At 39.7% G+C, this 17,053-nt stretch overlaps 1 protein-coding gene and 1 long non-coding RNA gene across 3 annotated transcripts in view; one reads left to right on the forward strand and one right to left on the reverse strand.

The window, feature by feature from the left end:
- LOC141923921 (uncharacterized) overlaps positions 1 to 17,053 on the forward strand; it is a 127,172-nt gene that overhangs the window by 16,127 nt on the left and 93,992 nt on the right. The gene's annotated exons all lie outside the window — the stretch shown is intronic.
- On the reverse strand, positions 5,897 to 7,582 carry LOC141923923 (uncharacterized). Its single transcript, XR_012623429.1, has 2 exons — positions 6,450 to 7,582; positions 5,897 to 6,036 (listed from the first exon to the last, which is right to left on the reverse strand). It is a non-coding gene; the product is annotated as an uncharacterized LOC141923923 (long non-coding RNA).

The following is a 17,053-nucleotide window of genomic DNA, read 5'->3' on the forward strand; positions in this document are numbered from 1 at the left end:
ATATTGTATTTTATTAGTGTAGATAGCAGAGTAAAAACTCCATTGAATGTTTTCCTTATAGGAGTGTTTGTATTGGTTTTGTCAGGTTGTTATAAACTTAATTAAAATAACCTTTATTAAACTATGGCATACATTTAATCCGCATAGATGCTGATTAATCTTTTAAAAAGCAAAATGGGAGATTATAAAAAAAGATTTTTTTTTTTTGCACTAAGGTTCTGGTTTGCTGGCAACATGGAAATCACCTTCTTTTTTAAAAAAAACCTTTTATGTGCCATGTGATGTAAAAGTAATAAAACGTAAAGGTCTCTTCTTTCGATAGGAACAGAAACTGTTCCTTTCAGAGCCTGATGCTCTGAGTTGAGGCCTTGCTGCTGCTGCGTCTGCTTTGGAGTCCCAGAGCCGTCACTCCACTGCTGCAGCTGCTGGTAGTGGGGCAAGTTTGAACTTCTGATGCACGCTGCTACCTCATGCCTTGTTCGCAGGCTGCGTTTGGGAGTGGGGCAGTTGTCCCTTCAAATTTGCTAACATCCTTTCTGTGTACTCTGTCATTTTTTTTTTTTTTTTGGTGAAATGTGTGTGTATAGATCATGGAATGGTTAAATGTGTCTCTGTAGGCATACATCTTTCTGGACAAAGGAAATACAGAATCGTGTCTGTGTGACATTTTGTTTACTGAAACTGAAAAATAGCAGAATACTGTTAAAGCTAAACATAAAAACTTAGGCACCCCTTCAAAATATAAGAAATTTAATAATGCAAGTGTGACAACTTTAGTAAGTATAACATGACAGATGGGAAGAAAAACCTCAAATGATTCCTGGTAAGACAGTTCATGAAACACAAGTTCTATGAAGTATTGAATTGAAGATGGTGTTCTTTTTTCACAACTGTTAATTTCTACCTGCGACTGATATAAAGAATGTAGAAGCCTGTGTTATCTGTCCAGATAAATACATCAACACTTTCAGTAGGTTCATTACTCTCTCAATGTTATATTTGATGATAATAACAATAATGTGTCAGTATCATTCATGTTAGGAATTATTTTTTTTCAAGGAGAGGGATTTAAATTTACCAGTGCCAATATACTTTGTTATAGTGTGAGATTCCAGTGATATTTTAGATAGCCAAGCTCAATAGACAATCTAAGATGCACCTTATGTACCATATATTTTAGCTTTTATGGGTTAAACAGAAATATTGCCTTGAACTGTAAAACTGAAGTTGGCTACATAAAATAGATATGATACTAATATTCCACTCATAAACGGATTGTGTCCCTGTGAATTTTGTATCTACAACCGTTTTGGATTAAGTGTCTCTGTTTACCAAATAATTGCAACTATGCTATGAATATGTTACTGTAACAGACATCCCTTTTTATTTTCTTACACTTCATACAAATTTTTCATTTCTACTAACATTTCACTACCAAAAACCACTAAGGAATTTCTATTGTGTGTAATTTTTGTTCCCATTTCCAATTCACTTCGTTCAGGATTGTAGCACTCTGTTTTGTAATTATAACAGAGACTCTTAATATCAGAGAATTTGGTCACTGGACAACTCTTTGACTAGTTTAAAAGCCTTTAAGTAACTTACAATATAAAGGTGTTTTAATCCCCTTTGTAGACCTAAGAAATTTTAAGTTTTCAGTACAGGTTTCATTATGTACATTTGCTTACTTTTTGCAGCTTATCATTCTCTGAAAAGTTACATTTTCTTTTTCTACACTGTCTTATTTACTTTTTTTTTTAATTAGCTCACTTTTTTTTTTTCTCCCCCCCCCTCTCCAGTAGCTCTTTCTGTGAGGCATCCAATTTTAAGCAGATGTGTCCATTTAAACAAACACGAGGGCTGTGTTTTAAAATCCAAGAGCTTGTTTTAACTCTGTGCTCCTGGTGCTACCAGGAGAAAAGCAGTGACCGGCCCGAGCCTTTACAGCCGGAAAACTAGACACCTCGGTTATTGCTGAAGGTACAGAGATATCGGACGGCACAAATCCCTTTAATACGTTCTCTCCTGGGCTTGGCCTCCGTAGTCCCGGCTTCCCGCGGGTACGTGCCCCCCCCCCCCCCCCTCCCCGGCGCTGGGCAGGGGTGGTGGAGGTGCTGCCGGAGGGTTTGGCTGGGGCCGTGGGGAAGCGGCGGGCTGAGCCGGGCCGAGCTGAGCCGGGCCGAGCTGAGCTGGGCCGGGGTGAGGGGGGGGCGGCGTGTCTTGGGCTGTCAGGAAAGCACAGGAGACAGTGATCCAGAGTGCGGGGCCGTATTGTCTGCTCGCAGCGTGAAGAATAAATTACAGTCGGTCAGAGCATGACTTAAGGCTGCTAGGGGAAACTGGCTGTACTGCGAAGTGGAGTTACGTTTTCAGTATAAAATAAAATGGGGGTGTTTTACAGCTGAGGAGGTTGCTGCTTAGCCGGCCGTCAAACTAGACGTGACTGGGGCACTGCTGAGTTCCCAGCTTGCGCCTCCTTTGCGAATAAGTACTTGCAGCCTCCAGGAACTTTGGAGCCTCTTTATGCTCAATAAGTAGAAGCAAGTAAATAAAATCCTGTCTCGGGCTTTGATTTGCTGCCGATGATGTAAATTTGCATCAGTAAGCATGGTATATAAGCAAAATATTAATATCAGCTTCAAGCATACAGCTCTGTACAGTGAAAAAAAAAGGGAAAAAAATAGTCGCAAGATAAACAAAATTGTGTCGATAACACCCTTTAAAAAACTGCTAATGCAATGCACTGTTTAATGCCTCCTTTCTTTAAAAAAAAAAATAAATTAAAAAACAAAACACTTGTCCTACTGCCAGAGCTTCATTTATGTTGATACCAGTTTAATGCCAAGTTTGCTATAAAACATTACTGTTAAAATACAGTGCACTGAAGGAACTGTTTTTTGCAAAATGCTTCATTATGTTTTGAAGGGAAGAATGTGGAAATATATCCGTGTTCAGCTTGCCTTTACAGTTTGAATCACCTACTTCGAAATTGTCTTTATTTGGTATTTTTTTCCCCCATAATTTAATATGCCATTGATCCATTGGAATTAATGCGAGTTAGTCAACAGCAGAACAGAACTTTCCCAGGTAGCCTGCACAGTGTGTCATTACTGTCCTTTCTATGAAGTGTACACCAGCTGTAGTCCCACAGAGCACCTTCGGTCCCTTTAGGCAATGATGGACAAGACTGCTTTGCTTTTTTATATATATATATTAATTATTATTATTTTTAATCCCTGGAGAGTGTCTTAAAAAAGAAAAGCTCTCTGAATGTTAAGTAAAGCTATTCTTGGTGATTTTTTAAAAATGTGTACTGGAATTATTTTAATTATATGATTAAAAAAATCAAAAAATGTGAATTTACACTTTTCTAGCTAGCTTAATCCTAAAAAAGAAATATGTTTGATTGGATTATTTTTTAAAAGATCATGTACCTGATCATTTTTTATTAAACATTTCTGGAGGCTGTTAGATTAGCAACCACCCCGTATTGAAAATGAGCTGTATTGTTTAGAGAGAAAAAAATCATGATCTGTTTAGAGCAGACCTTAGGGTTGATGTCTGTATCACACAAAACTGAGATGAAAGAACAAGAGATACCACTCTTGAGTTAAAATGTAAGCAAATGAATTAGTGTATAGCAGGAGTATCTGTAATGAGTTTCCAATAGACAGAACTTGTGATAAGGGGAAAGAGAGAGGTTATAAAATTATGTAATAGTGTAAACTGTGGTGTGAAAATATTGGCTTACTACTATTTACATAATTTGAACTTATTCAGGCATGATGAGTCTTAAAATAATTCCTCCACTTCCCTTTTTGGAATTCCGTTCCTATTAAGTGAAGCTTACAACACGTAATTGTTTTCCTCTTTCCTGTATCCTTGTTTTTTAGTATTGCGGTAAGCTAAAGTTAGACGACTTTCAATCTTATTTTACAACTATGGTGACAGATATAATGCATTTATATATCGCCTTGAAGAAGGATCACTTTCCATGAATGAACCTGAGCCATAATTGTGTAAAAGCAATGCACTTTCAACTCTCCAAATGCACCAGAATTACCCCAGGTATGAGACAGGCAAAAGCAGAGATGAAACTCAGCTCTTTCCACATTTCTACAAAAAGTGAGAAAGGAAGGGATACGTATGGAGAGGAAAGAATGAGGAGATATGTATTTTTATATAGCAAGTACAAAAATAAGTAAGGAGCTAAAAATAGTGTCTCAGAAAAAAGGGGAAAGTCATTCAGAAAACCGATTAAATGCAAGTAACCCACTATCAGCTAAGCTGTTCATATACTTGAGCCTGATCCTTCCCTAAAAAACAGGTCTGTCTTTTATATTACATTGGCATTAAAAGTTGTTGAATGCACGATCGCATATAATTTTTTTTTTTTCTGTGTAGGGTTAACAGTCTCATCTGTCTATGTTCTGTTAAATACTATCATGAATGTCGTGCCATTATTTTTGAACAAAAATGATAAGAATTTTAGCTGGACGTTATGACTGTCTGCTGCTAAGCCTGTTATCCAGAAATTTTGCTTGCTTTTACTTTTTGACCAGCCAGAATTTATGCATACACATCCTCTGCATCCGCAGTCTATGCAGTAGATACCAAAGTTATTAGAAGAGGTCAGAATTACTAGGTGTCATTTTACCGAAATAAAAATTTGTGGGAAAGTTACTGTTTAAATATCTTGTGAGCTATGTCCTGATAATCTCTAGTATGCTTTTACTATAATTCCCTAAAAATAAATATTAAAAACACTTTGTGGTTTCACACCATTTAAAAAAAAAAAGAAAGTTGGTAAGGGTAAACCATAAAACATATATTTGGCTTACAAAAGAAATGTTTATTCTCCTCAGAATGCCAGTGGTTGAGCGTTTTCTTGAGATTTGAGGCTGAATAAAAATGTGTAACAGAGGTTCCTTAAATATGTCACTGCAGGAGTCACTGAAGATGTGGCACAGCCAGCTAGTTCCGAGAAACCCACATGTGCCACCCTGTACTTTCTAGACTTGGCTAATACTGTGCATTTTAATAGAGCAATTGTGATTAAAGTCAGGCCTGAAAACAATGAGATGGGTTTTCATATACTTGGTGATGTACAGGTAGAACGTCTGTTCTGTCAAATATAGTATATTATACTGTTCTTAGTAGGGCTTGCTTTCACCAGTCTTACCAGTTAGGCAGAGTACATACAGCTCTTGGAATGGCTGCATCACAAGCTATAATATATTGCAAACAGTATTAAGTCTTTCTCACTCTCATGACCGCAGCTGATCATTTAAATACTGCGTTTTTAAAAATCATGCGTGTTTATGTAAGAAGGAAATGCATCCTGGAAAAAATCCGTGCCTCCCAAGACCTCTGCTCCATTTTGCAGGATAGTGCGTTTTTAAGCAGGAGGTTGGAGAGCAGCCTCTTTGGATGGGATCTGAGAGTTGCAAGGGATTGAAACTCAAATCTACCGGTTTTCTTTTTCCATTGCATTTTTTTCTGTCACCTCTCGATCAATATTTAGAGGAATCAAAGATCAATTAATATATTTTTTTCCTGAAGAATATTTTACAAAGTCTTAGAAACACATGGTATTGACTTTTCCGATTAGTTGAAACTGCCTAGCTGTTTTAAAAGTACGTCAGGAAAGCAATGATAGCATAAGCAAAATAAATATTAAATGAGAGGGACAACTATGACTTTCCTTAAGTAACCATGTAATCCCTTTTTTCTTATGGTAAAATATTTTCCTCAGAGAAGACTCTTCAAGGTTGAATCCTGTACAGCCTCTTCCCCCGCCCCCCCCCCGCCCCCCCTCCCATGTAGGGCAAATCAAACGCTTGACAACGTTTTTTGTTAGGAAGGCACATAAAACATTTTTTTGAATATACCAATAACAGAAAAAGTATATATATTTTTATTGCAACAAGGAGATTTCATTGGTTGAGTGAAATGGCGAGATGTGACGCAAAAGGACACTTGGACGGGTAGAAATGCTGATGTATGCCAAAGCAGGCGTACCAAGAAATGCTGTTGCTATGAGAGAAACAGAGGGAGAGAGAGGGAGAGGGAGAGAGAGATCGTGAGAGAGCAAGTTGTGGAGGCCTTATTTTTTCCTTTTTGGCTTCTAGCAGAGAGACTGCAACATCTCCCGTTTCTAGCAGGGAGGGTTCAGAAGCTTTCGGTGGGTATTTTCATGAGACTGAGCGTTTAGAGGAGGGGAGGAAGACAAGAGAGGTGCAGGTCACCTTAGAGTACAAAAGCAATTGGAAAGTAGGAGGCTGTATATACTAAGCCAATGATCTGTGCTATGATAGATACACAAATTAGTATGACAGATGAAGCAGCTTAGCTCATTATCCACCTGATGGTATTAAGACTTACAATTCAAAATTACAAAATTAAAATGCACACAGACACAGACAGACATATATTTATAATGACCCCACCTTTTCAGCTTATGAATTATCCAGCTGGGATACCGACGTCTCTTGTGTAACATTCTTAAAGAGCTGCAATAAATTCACCTTGTGAGTCCATTAGCCAGAAAAGGGGGAAAATAATTTGCAGGACATTTTTTTTTGTCTCTCTTCTTCGGCAAGGGGGAAAAAAGTTTGTGCTATGAACTTAGCCTAGCAGCTTCTGGAACGTGAGCCAAAAGGGGCAGGAAGTTGTTTTACAATAGCGTTACAGTGATCTGCCACAAATGGAAAAAGCCAAATGTTGGACTCGGCAAAGAGAAAAAACATCCTTCTCCCCCTCGTTTCCCTCCTTTTGCCCCTTCAGAGAGAAAAAGAGAAAGGAACCTTGAGCTAGAAGTTCTTTTTCTTTTTTTAATTACTTCTTGTAAGTAATGGAAAGATTATCTTACTTGCATATTCCATGGCAAGCACGAGGGAAAGAAGTATCAAAGGGACGTTTAAAAAAATGCACTTGGTAACTAGCAACGGGACTTTTGGCACAATTCCTTGAGTTTGCTTGAGGTTATGGAGGGGGGATGGGAAGAAGAAAAGCAAGTCCACGCAGTACGTTTTCTTTAAAAAAGGGGAGGGGAAATGGAGGAGAAACTATATAATTTTTAATTTTTTTTTTAAAGGAAATGTGTGTTGATCCTCTGAAGCCGAATCCTCAGGCATTTGTGGCCCGTCTTTGCAGTCCGATATGTTTTTTTGTGCGTGTGTGTAAGCGCTCTCAATCAAACAGCAATCATGGCAGCTGTTTTTCTTCCAGCACAGCAGTTGAGCTGTCTCGCCCAAATGCTTATCAGCTTTTGACTCGGTGCCAAGATAGTTATAAGGGCCAAGCAGCCTGAGCTTGGCTGTGCAGCTGGTTTAGAAGTAAGGGCATGAGAAAACAAAATCACGAAGTTTTTTTGTCACATACAGCGTTTGCTTTTTCAAATACCCATTTTCAGCTCGGTGGGTTTGGTGTTTGGTTTTTTGTTGGTGGTTTTTTTTTTTTGGTGTGTGTGTGCGCGCTGCAGTTTCGTGGTCCTGGCGGACTGCTTTGCTACAGAGAGACGTCTAGGTATGTGTAAATAGAAAGAGGAGCTCTCTCCTCCCCGTTTTAATCCCGGAAGATGTTCCCGTAGGACGCCCCCCCCCCCCCCCCCAATTAAAAGCTTCATTAGCCGCCCTACCCTGCACGCACACTGCCGTGGCGTGGGTGCCTTTACATTCCAGCGCAGCGCCTTTCCTCCCAGTTGCTCTTTTTCTCCCTGGGTCCCCCCCACCCCGACGGGTGTTCCCCCCCCCCCCCCCCACTCCCTCCTTCCTTCCCTCCCCAGCCCCACCGCGCCGGGGGTGGCCGTGGGTGTCGCGGCGTGTCGCGGCGCTCGGCCGGTTGCGCGGTGCGCGGCTCCGTGGCTGCTCTGCGTACGGTGAAGACGAGCCTGCTCACGCAGGGCCGTGCCTCTTTCATCATCAGCTCTAGCCCTCTGCGTTTCGCTAGCTCACGTCCTCCTCCTCCTCTTCCTTAGCCAGATTGCTCCAGTCGCTCACAAGGGGGAGGCTGGACTCTGAGAGAGAGGAAAAAAAAAAAAAAAAAAGGTTGCTGCTGCTCGCATTCCTGCTGCAAGGGCCTCCCCTTCAGACGGCCTTTGCCAGAGCAGAACTTTTAAAAATGCTGCAAATAGGATCTTCTTTTTGCCTCCGCTTTATTTAACCTTCCTCTTCCACCGTTTGAGAACGGGGCTCGTTTTCCGTCTCTCCTGCGCTGTGCTCGGCTCTACTGTATATCGCAATGTCGAGGTTAAAGCTCCAACTATTTTCCCCTCCGCTGATCCTTTTTTCTCTCCTCTCTCTTTCTTTTTCCCCTCCGTTAAAGAAATGGATTGCTTTGAGCGATGAATCGGGCTTTGCTAGTTTGTGTGCTGGGAGAATGAAGGCTTTTTATTCGTCATTTTTCTCCCTCGAGTATCAGTGCACAGTGCTGCTCATGGAAGGAGCCTCTCGCTAGCTTTCTCTTTCTCTTTAATAGAAATATATTTTTAATAGCTTTAGGTATCTGCGCCATGTGAAATAGGGCGGATGATATCCCTCCAAACCCCTTGTAATTTGACTATGGCTGAAATGGAAATATTGGGGGGGGGGGGGGGGGGGGGGGGAAGGAGGAGGCAGGGGGCTGGGTGTGTGGTAGGGGGTACACAGACTGTTTCGTCCTTGCAAACCTCTCCCCCCCCCCCCCCCCCCCCCCCCTTCCTCTGCTGAGGAGGGAAAAGGGGATGTGCAGTAAAATGCCGTCTCTGGGACAGGTGCCAGCTCCTAGACAAAAGAAGTAAAATAGGCGGTAAAGAGGGGAGGGGGGGGGGGGAAATTAATAGCCAACAAAAATAGGAATCGAAAATCTCCGAGAGAGGCAGCGCTGGCAGAAGTGATGGTGCCTAACTGGCCTTTTTGCCGAATATTTTCTTAGCGATGGCTGGAAAGGAGAAAGTTGCGGCATAGTTTTTTATCCTCGTCTTCTCTGCAGACGTTTGAAAGCGTGAAGGGAGGGTGGAGGGTGCCTTTTTTTCTCCCCCCCCCCTTCCCTCCTTTCTACTGAATTATTCATAGTGTCAGCGGTGAAGCCAGGACTATTAGCATGCATCAGACATGCTGTTTGTCTGTTTGCTAACATTCTTCATTCAAGACTTGTTAACTACCAGACAAGCTTAACACGCTTCTCTCTCTTTTTTTTTTTTTTTTTTCCTTTCCCCCCCTCCCTCCTCTCTCCCTCCGTCTCTCGCTCGCTCTCTCTCTCCCCCTTTCCCTTCTCCGCTTCCCATCCCTTCCCTTCCCTCCCTTCATGCCACCCCTCGCAGCCGCCCATTGTTGCTGCGGGGCGCTGGCAGCCGGGGGCAGTTGTGGCAGGGGAGCGGGCGGAGGAGAAGCCGGCGCCGGTTGCTAGGTAAGGACCGCCTTCCCCTCCTCTCCCGGGCCTGCGTGCACTTGCAAGGGCGAGAAATGCCACAGAGCTCGCTCACTGCCTTCTGCCTGCTTTTCCAGGAGACTGCAGAGCTGCAAGGTGAACCCCCCCCTCCACCCTCATTCCCCCCCCCACCGCCGGCGGCTCCCCGAGGCTGGCTCCCCACCCTGCGCAGGGTAAGCTGCTTCCCCGGCTCCCCCCGGCACCAGCCTTTGGGGGTTATCTACTCGCGACGGTGGCGTGAGAGGCGAGTAATTACCAAGGGGGAAAATTTTAAGTTTCAAGAAACTACGTGGGTATCGGCGAATTGGCTCGCGTCTGCCTATTAATTTATTATTAACCCGTAGGACGTTATCAGCCCGGCGAGGTTGAGGCTCACTCAGGATGATCGCTCGCTGGCTATTAGGGATGTGATATACTAATATTTGCTATTGTTGCTATTTTTTAGGTTCTCTTCTCCCTCTCTATCAAGTCTGCCCCTCCCTTCGCTAGCCTGTTTAAAACCAGCAAGCTTCATTTTCTTAGCAGACAAAGGTCGATCACAGCTTTTATTTCTGAATGCAAATGTTCTAGGACTTGTGCCAGTCTTGCCTTCATTGATTACAATATAGCTTCTTTCTTGAATGGCATTCCCCCCCCTTCCCTTTTTTTTTTTTTTTGATAAAAAAAAATAGAAGGAAGCTCGAGAAAAGAAACAAAGTTGGGTGGTGCAAGTTTTTATATTTATTTAATATTTCAGTATGTTTGAAACGTTATTAAACATCCCTAGGCAGAGCAGTTCTAACGCAGCTGCTAACAAGTACGCAGGGGTTTATGCCATTTGTGTGTGTATACACAAGGGTCCCTGTTCGCATTTCTCAACTAATATTTTTAAGGTAACTATGTGATGATCTTCAGTAATTGTATCTCATTACAGTTCCGTTTCCTGATTGTCTTAGCAACGTGAATTTGGACGTAATTATTTTCAGGGTCCGTACTTAAAATTTTGTAATACCTGGAATTGTTCAGGATTAGTTTATAATTACCATTTTTATCATACATTTTTAAAATACTATTTTTCATGGCCTTTAAAGGTCCGTAAGTGCTGTAAGTGTATTTTCTTCTTTATCTTTTACGTGCGCACACGGGCACATGCTCACGCACACTCCCACTCTCTTTCTCTTGCTCTTTGGGTGTTAATGAAGAATTATTTTAAGTATAATACTTAAATATTAGAGTAATGCCATTTATAGATCAAAGTAGCATGTGGATATGGATGTACTGAGTTAGGCACAATTTGGCAGACGGTTATACACTTAAGATTTATTACTACTATGAAATTGCCAGACCTATTATAATACTTACTTTGTATTCTTTATATAGACAAGTGCATGTGCAAATTAATGTATCTGGAAATAAATATATTTTAAAGACACTTCACGAGGAAACTAGTCCTTTCATATATATTTGTAAAACAAAATGCTTTCCTCTACACTGAAAAAAATGGGATGCCTATGTAAAATATTTTAATCTTTTCCCTTTAATTTTATTTATATCCAGGGATTAAATGACAAAACAAATCCAAATAAGTTTAGCTTTTTTTCTTTCCTCCCCCAAAACCCCCACAAAATAATTAGAAAATACCGAGTGACTTGTACAAAAAATTGTTTTAAATTCAAAGCCATTGACAGAATTATATCAAAACCATCTCCGTATTGGCATTGCATTTGAACTGTTTTATGGCAACATAAACTGAAAAACAACTCATAACTTTAAGTAGTAAAGCACTATTTATTGGCTGATCAAGCTCAAAGTAAGTAGAGAATGTTTTAGTGGACTGTGTAGATTAAGAAAGGAATTTAGGAACGTATGGCTTGGTGATAGCTAAAATTAATTTCTTTAAAGTACTTTTTAGAGGCCTGTAGTGCTGCATAGTACAATGCAAATAAAATATTAGTTGAGGGTTTTGACTTGTGGTCCTTGTTATAAAATCACAAACTGCTAAACACTCCTCACTGGGAAATTCTGGAGTGCTCAGTGATATTGCTTCTAATGATGCTGTTTATCTAAAGAGGATTTTTTTTTTTTCCTTAGGTTGTAATACTTGTTGGGGTTGTTTTGTTGCTGAGCACTTAAAGGAATATAAAATTGCTTCTGGTGTATTAGTTCATTATTTTGTGGTGGCTTGCTAGGAATAATCGCTGTGAAAGTAAAAGAAGCAGTATTGCCTTATTTCACAGTGAGGATTTCTATAAGCATGCTGAAAATGAACATAGTGCATAAAGATCACGTGTATGTTAATTGAAGGATTAAAATCTGTTCATTAGATTGGTGAATTCCAAGTTTTAAATTTAAAAATATTTTTAGTCTGTAACTTGAAATATAACTGCTGATAGAAATATTCAGCCCCTCAGATGAATGTCGTCAGGAATTATGCACATGAGTTAGAGCACTTACATTTTGAAAGTGTTTTGTGTTGGACTGCCAAGATTCTTGTACAAAATATTTGGTGCGTGGAATGAAAAATTAAAAGTATAGACAGTACTTTGCTTAATTAAAAGATTTTTTTTTTTTTTTTGGTAGCTGGCTAGGATGAAGTTTTGCATATTGTCAGACACTAATTGAGTGAAACACAGTGAAAATAATCTAAGATGCACTGGTTTTGCTCCAAACTCTGTCATCCCCCCCCTCTCCGTGTGTGTGTCCCCCCCCCCGCCTCCCATGGATTTTTATCCTCCAGAAGGATATGTAAGGTGATCTGTATGCTGATAAATGAACAGTCTATTCTTAAACTCCCACTATCTTGACTAAAAATATGGCTTTTACCGAATGATACTAACGCCGAGAAAGCAGGGAACACGAGGGAAAGGTACATATGTTCTAGGCCTGTGAGTAATACGAAGTGCTCAACAGAGAGCACTGTTACGTGCAAGGCAGAGAGCAGCTTGCAATGAAACAAGAGGAGCATAGTCCACAGCATTTTACACAAATAGGTGGGTTACGATGTGATGGTTACTTTCAGAGATAAGAAATGGGACGAGTGGCATCCTTATTCAGGCTAAACTTTTTGAAATTAATTGGAATTTTGCCTGGGTGAACGCTGCCAGGTTTGGATCAGGTTAAGGGAGATTTTATTGTGGGTAAAGGAGAGGGGAAAAGGGAGGAGGTGGAGAGAAGAAAGGGAAAGGGAATGGAGCAGGAGTTACCACTTTCAGATATGGGTGCAGGCCGTAGTTCTTGTCTTTGTTGAATAGAGAAGATAACATAAGACTGTGAGGCTGGATTATATTGTTTTTTTTGTATGGCTGTATTGGTACAGCACTGCCTTCTCCTTGTACATGCCAAGTATTCGTAAACATTTTGTAGCAGCTAAGGAGAAATAAAAGGAGGAGTGGAAGGAATGCCATGTTTCATCCAGTTTTCTTTTGAAGAAAATTTCTTTGGTGGGGGGCGGGGGGAGGAGGAGAGTCCACTCAGTGTTTCAGCAGCTCCCTTGCAGGCAGAATGGTTTCACTGTAATCGGCCTTCGTCCATGTGCCACATTTTCCTGTGGTGTGATAAACCTCGGCAGGGCCTTGTACCTCATACGGCAGCGTTCAGAATCTCCTGTGCACATGGGTGCTCAGGGCACGGGCAGGCCTGTGATCGTGACACCTTCCCTCCAGAAAATGGAAATGCGCTCTAATTAGGCTTTTTTTTTTTTTTTCTTACTAACTGCATCAGTCGCTCTCAGCTTGAAACAGGTGCAGGTAATCAGCCCTCCCTCCTCCTCCCTGCGCAACGATGGTTTTTCTGGAGGTCTAATATATATAACAAAGCAATACTGCCATACAGTTTTAATTTTGATTTATGGCGCCCGTACCTGTCTAAGAAGAAAAAAAAAATTAGAAATATGACTGCATGTCTTTGTTTCTCAAATAAGACACACTGTAGAACATGTTTCTTCATAGCTACATACGTGTTCGTATAGCGTGTGTGCTTGTACAGTGCATTTGATTTTTGCAAAGATAGGTGTTTATCCAGTATGCATGCAGCTAGCTAGACTTAGGATTGCAGCCAGAAGACAAAAAGTTGAAATCCCTGTAGCCAGCACAATAGACATTCATAAGTAGAGTGATCCCAGTAGATATAAAATGGCGGGGTAGATGTTTTCAGATGCACACGCACTTTTCCAAGTCCTGAGTTTATACTACTCTGAACTGTACTGGCTGTGCAAATCTGTACTTGTTTATGCATTTGACTCCGTGCCTGATCTGCAATAGGATGAATTCTGTTGAGTTTGATGGGCTTTGGAGCAATCCCCCTCTACCCAGATATTCGCTAACGTAGTGCGTGTGCATGTTTGTGGAATCACTGATAAATCTGGCCTGTAACTTCTCACTACTGAGGAAACAAATTTGTGATTTTGCTAGGAATGATGCAGAAATTTATCCATGGGTATTCCTGCTCTCACGTAGAATATTTAAAATCTCCTAATAACCCCAGTACTAGTAGGATTTCATTAAAATTTGCCTTGTGATCTCCAAAACAGAACATAATTCTGTTTAAGATGCCTTGATTTGTGGGTGGATGTGCGGGAATAAAATGACCAGAATCAGGCCCTTTGCAGCCTGTCTTTTCAAAATATATACCATCAAATATAAGATTTCATCATGTTGAGTTGCCTTTTGTAAAAACAGTCGTTTTTCGCAGAAGGTTAGTTTTACTAGTTATTTAGTAGTTTAGTTGTTTAGTAGTTGTACACTCTTTCCTCTTGCACACGTTTGAAATCTGTTATGCCGTACCTCTGGAAACAAAGGATCTGATCCAAAGGCCTCTGAAGGTGGCAGGGGTTTTTCCATCGACTTCAAATGAGATTGGGATTAAGCCTATATACATAATAGTTTGCACTAATGATTTGACTGCTATGGTGGTTTTCAGGGTGTTCCACAAAACTTTTCAAAACTCTCATAAAAATTGTCCAGGCATGATACTCCAAAATATACGTCTAAGCATTGATCTTGTTTTGTTGTTTTGTTTTAAAAATGGGGGGGGGAAGCTCCAAAGAGCTTCCTCTCACTGATGCTCCGAATAAGAGTTTTATGAGTAAAGAAAGAGTAAATGTTGGTTCCATATTTGGTATGTAGTTGATGCATTACCTTATGCATTCTTTATTTAAATTAGGGCAGTCTTTTTGGAAGGAGTCTATAGATTTAAGATGGCAATGTACTACTTACTTATTTTTACACACGTAAGTTTAAATTAACCTCAACCGTCATATCCTGTTATGTGCCAAGGAAAACATTCAGCTCCTGTCCAATCTCTCAGGAGTTTCGAAGTGATTTGCTCTTTTCAAACTTGTTAAAACACAAATAGAAAAGTAAATTGCTTTGGATACCGACTGAAGATTTTGCAAAGGGGAAGGAAGAGGAGCTAAGGAAAAATGAATTTCTTATTATAATAACCAATATACCTTTATTAAATATTAAGTCATCATTTTCTGTAGCCTTTGATTGATGGTGTTTGAATTGCTGACTGATATTTAGCAACACTTTAAATCTGAGGTACGCTTAGCGTGTTGCCCATGTATTCAGATACCTGCATACAGATATGTTTACTGTGGCATTCATTCAGCTCCTGAAATTCTTTTGTCAGTGTAAGTGGACATTTCCAGAAGGAGAAGGCAGCTTCAATTTTAATGATAAAAGAGTTCACATGCTTTTATAACTACAGACACAAAGATTTTTAGAATGCCAAATTAGAAAAAAAAAATAATAATTATTTGAAACTGGCCTTGTTTTCTTTATTTTCCCTATTTTATTTTTTCTTGTTCTATGTAATTTCAAAAATAGAAAACTACACTGGAAACAGTTCATTTCAGGAGCTAGAAAACAAGAAGCAGCACCATCAGGTCTTATTTATTTTAATGCTGGGGCGGGGGGCAGGCAGTGGCAGTGAGTAGCTTAGAGAAAGACGTGACAGCGTTTTTGTGTTTTACAACCATGGTAGGCCAAGATACTTCACACTGAAGTTAATCCATCAGAGAGAGGTCAGTTTGGGGTTTCTGTAAAGGTGATACAGTTAATACTGATTTTTTTGACACAAGTTATATTATTCTTTCTAATACCTCACTCACAGTAACTGGTTTTACAGAATCGCAGTAGGATAGGTGATAGAAAAGACTTTGTTCTGGTCAGAAGGTAAAGCTGTAGAAGAGTTCGTTTATATTTTCATCTGCAAGTTGTAATAACTGTAAAGGAGTTACAAATACTTACAGTGTTTTAGATGGACAGTTACTTGTTTCTGTTCAGAAAGTACTGAGTTGGTGAACACAAAGCTTTGACGTGGAGTTTTAAATGCATTGGCAACCTTTTCAGAACTAGTCTTGCTTTTTATTGGAATTCAGTGTGCAAAAGGGTAGGAAAGCTATTTGATTGCATCCAAGAGATTTTGATCACTATTTGTTTTGCTACCTGTACACAAAGAGCTCTGGTATATTTACTTCTACATTTGTATATACAGCAAGTATTATTTTCAAAATATTTTACTCTTTGATAAGTCTTTTTTTTTTCCTCTTCTTTTTATATTTATTTTTCTCTTTGTTGAAGATTTTTTTTTTTTTTTTTTTTAAGAAAGGAGACTTCTCATGATATTTTTGTTACCTTTGGCAGATGAGATGTATTGTCTTATTTGTCTGTAGGAAACAAAATAGTATATCCAGTCCTGAGTCAGTGGAAAGTCTCCCACAGATATCAGAGAGTTTTGGATTGTGCTCTCAAACCATAGTAACACTAATTTAAAAACCTGATACAGGAAGCCTGAACTCAAATGACTCTTAAAGTACATTTAAAGAATGCTACGTTCTGCATGACCTTATGGACTCAAGCAGTTAGCTTTTTTTCCCCTTCTTATTTTGTCTAATTTAAACCAAGGAGTGTCAGAGTCTTGCTTTCTTGTTTTAAGGGACACAGCATTGGTATTCTTCCTACTCCAGCATGCATTTATGAATTGTAGGGTGCATGGGAAGGAATTGATCATATTATCTCAAAATGGATGGAAATTATTACAGGCCCAAAGGGTATGCACATACAAATTTTGCTGCGGGGGTTCATCATGGGTTTGGTTTTGGTTTTAATGCAGTGTGAAATATAGTGGGTTTTTTGTTGCTTAGTTATTATGTGAATAAACCATTTGCATCTTTAAATCTATTTTTATTAGTAACCATCCTTTTAAATAGTTTTCCAACTCAGTCTGTTATGAAGATAGTTAGTTACCAGTTTTTTAATGGAAGGTTATACATTTCTCATTCTATAATTATTATAGAAGGAGGAATTAACATGATCACATGGAAATTTTGTTTCTTAAATGGAGACTTACATTGATGGATTGAAGGTTTAAGGTGCAGATTTACATTTAAATTACATATTACGTGACATTTACATTTTAAATTATACTAAAACAATTATTTCTACTGTCTCCTTGGTGCCTTCTGAATGTCTATAAAATTATTTCATTTAAAGCATAACCCACTCTACGATATATACGTTTCACATATGAGATCAGAGTATTTTTTTGTATAGATGCACTCCTATCTGGTGTAAATAAAAATGAAGTTGAACATGTAATATTCGCGTGTACACGTTTAAGATGCTATTTAGTGCTTTATTTAGAGTGGCAATTACTTTCTTCT

This window comes from Strix aluco, chromosome 5 (assembly GCF_031877795.1).
Source record: "Strix aluco isolate bStrAlu1 chromosome 5, bStrAlu1.hap1, whole genome shotgun sequence".
NCBI lineage: Eukaryota > Metazoa > Chordata > Aves > Strigiformes > Strigidae > Strix > Strix aluco.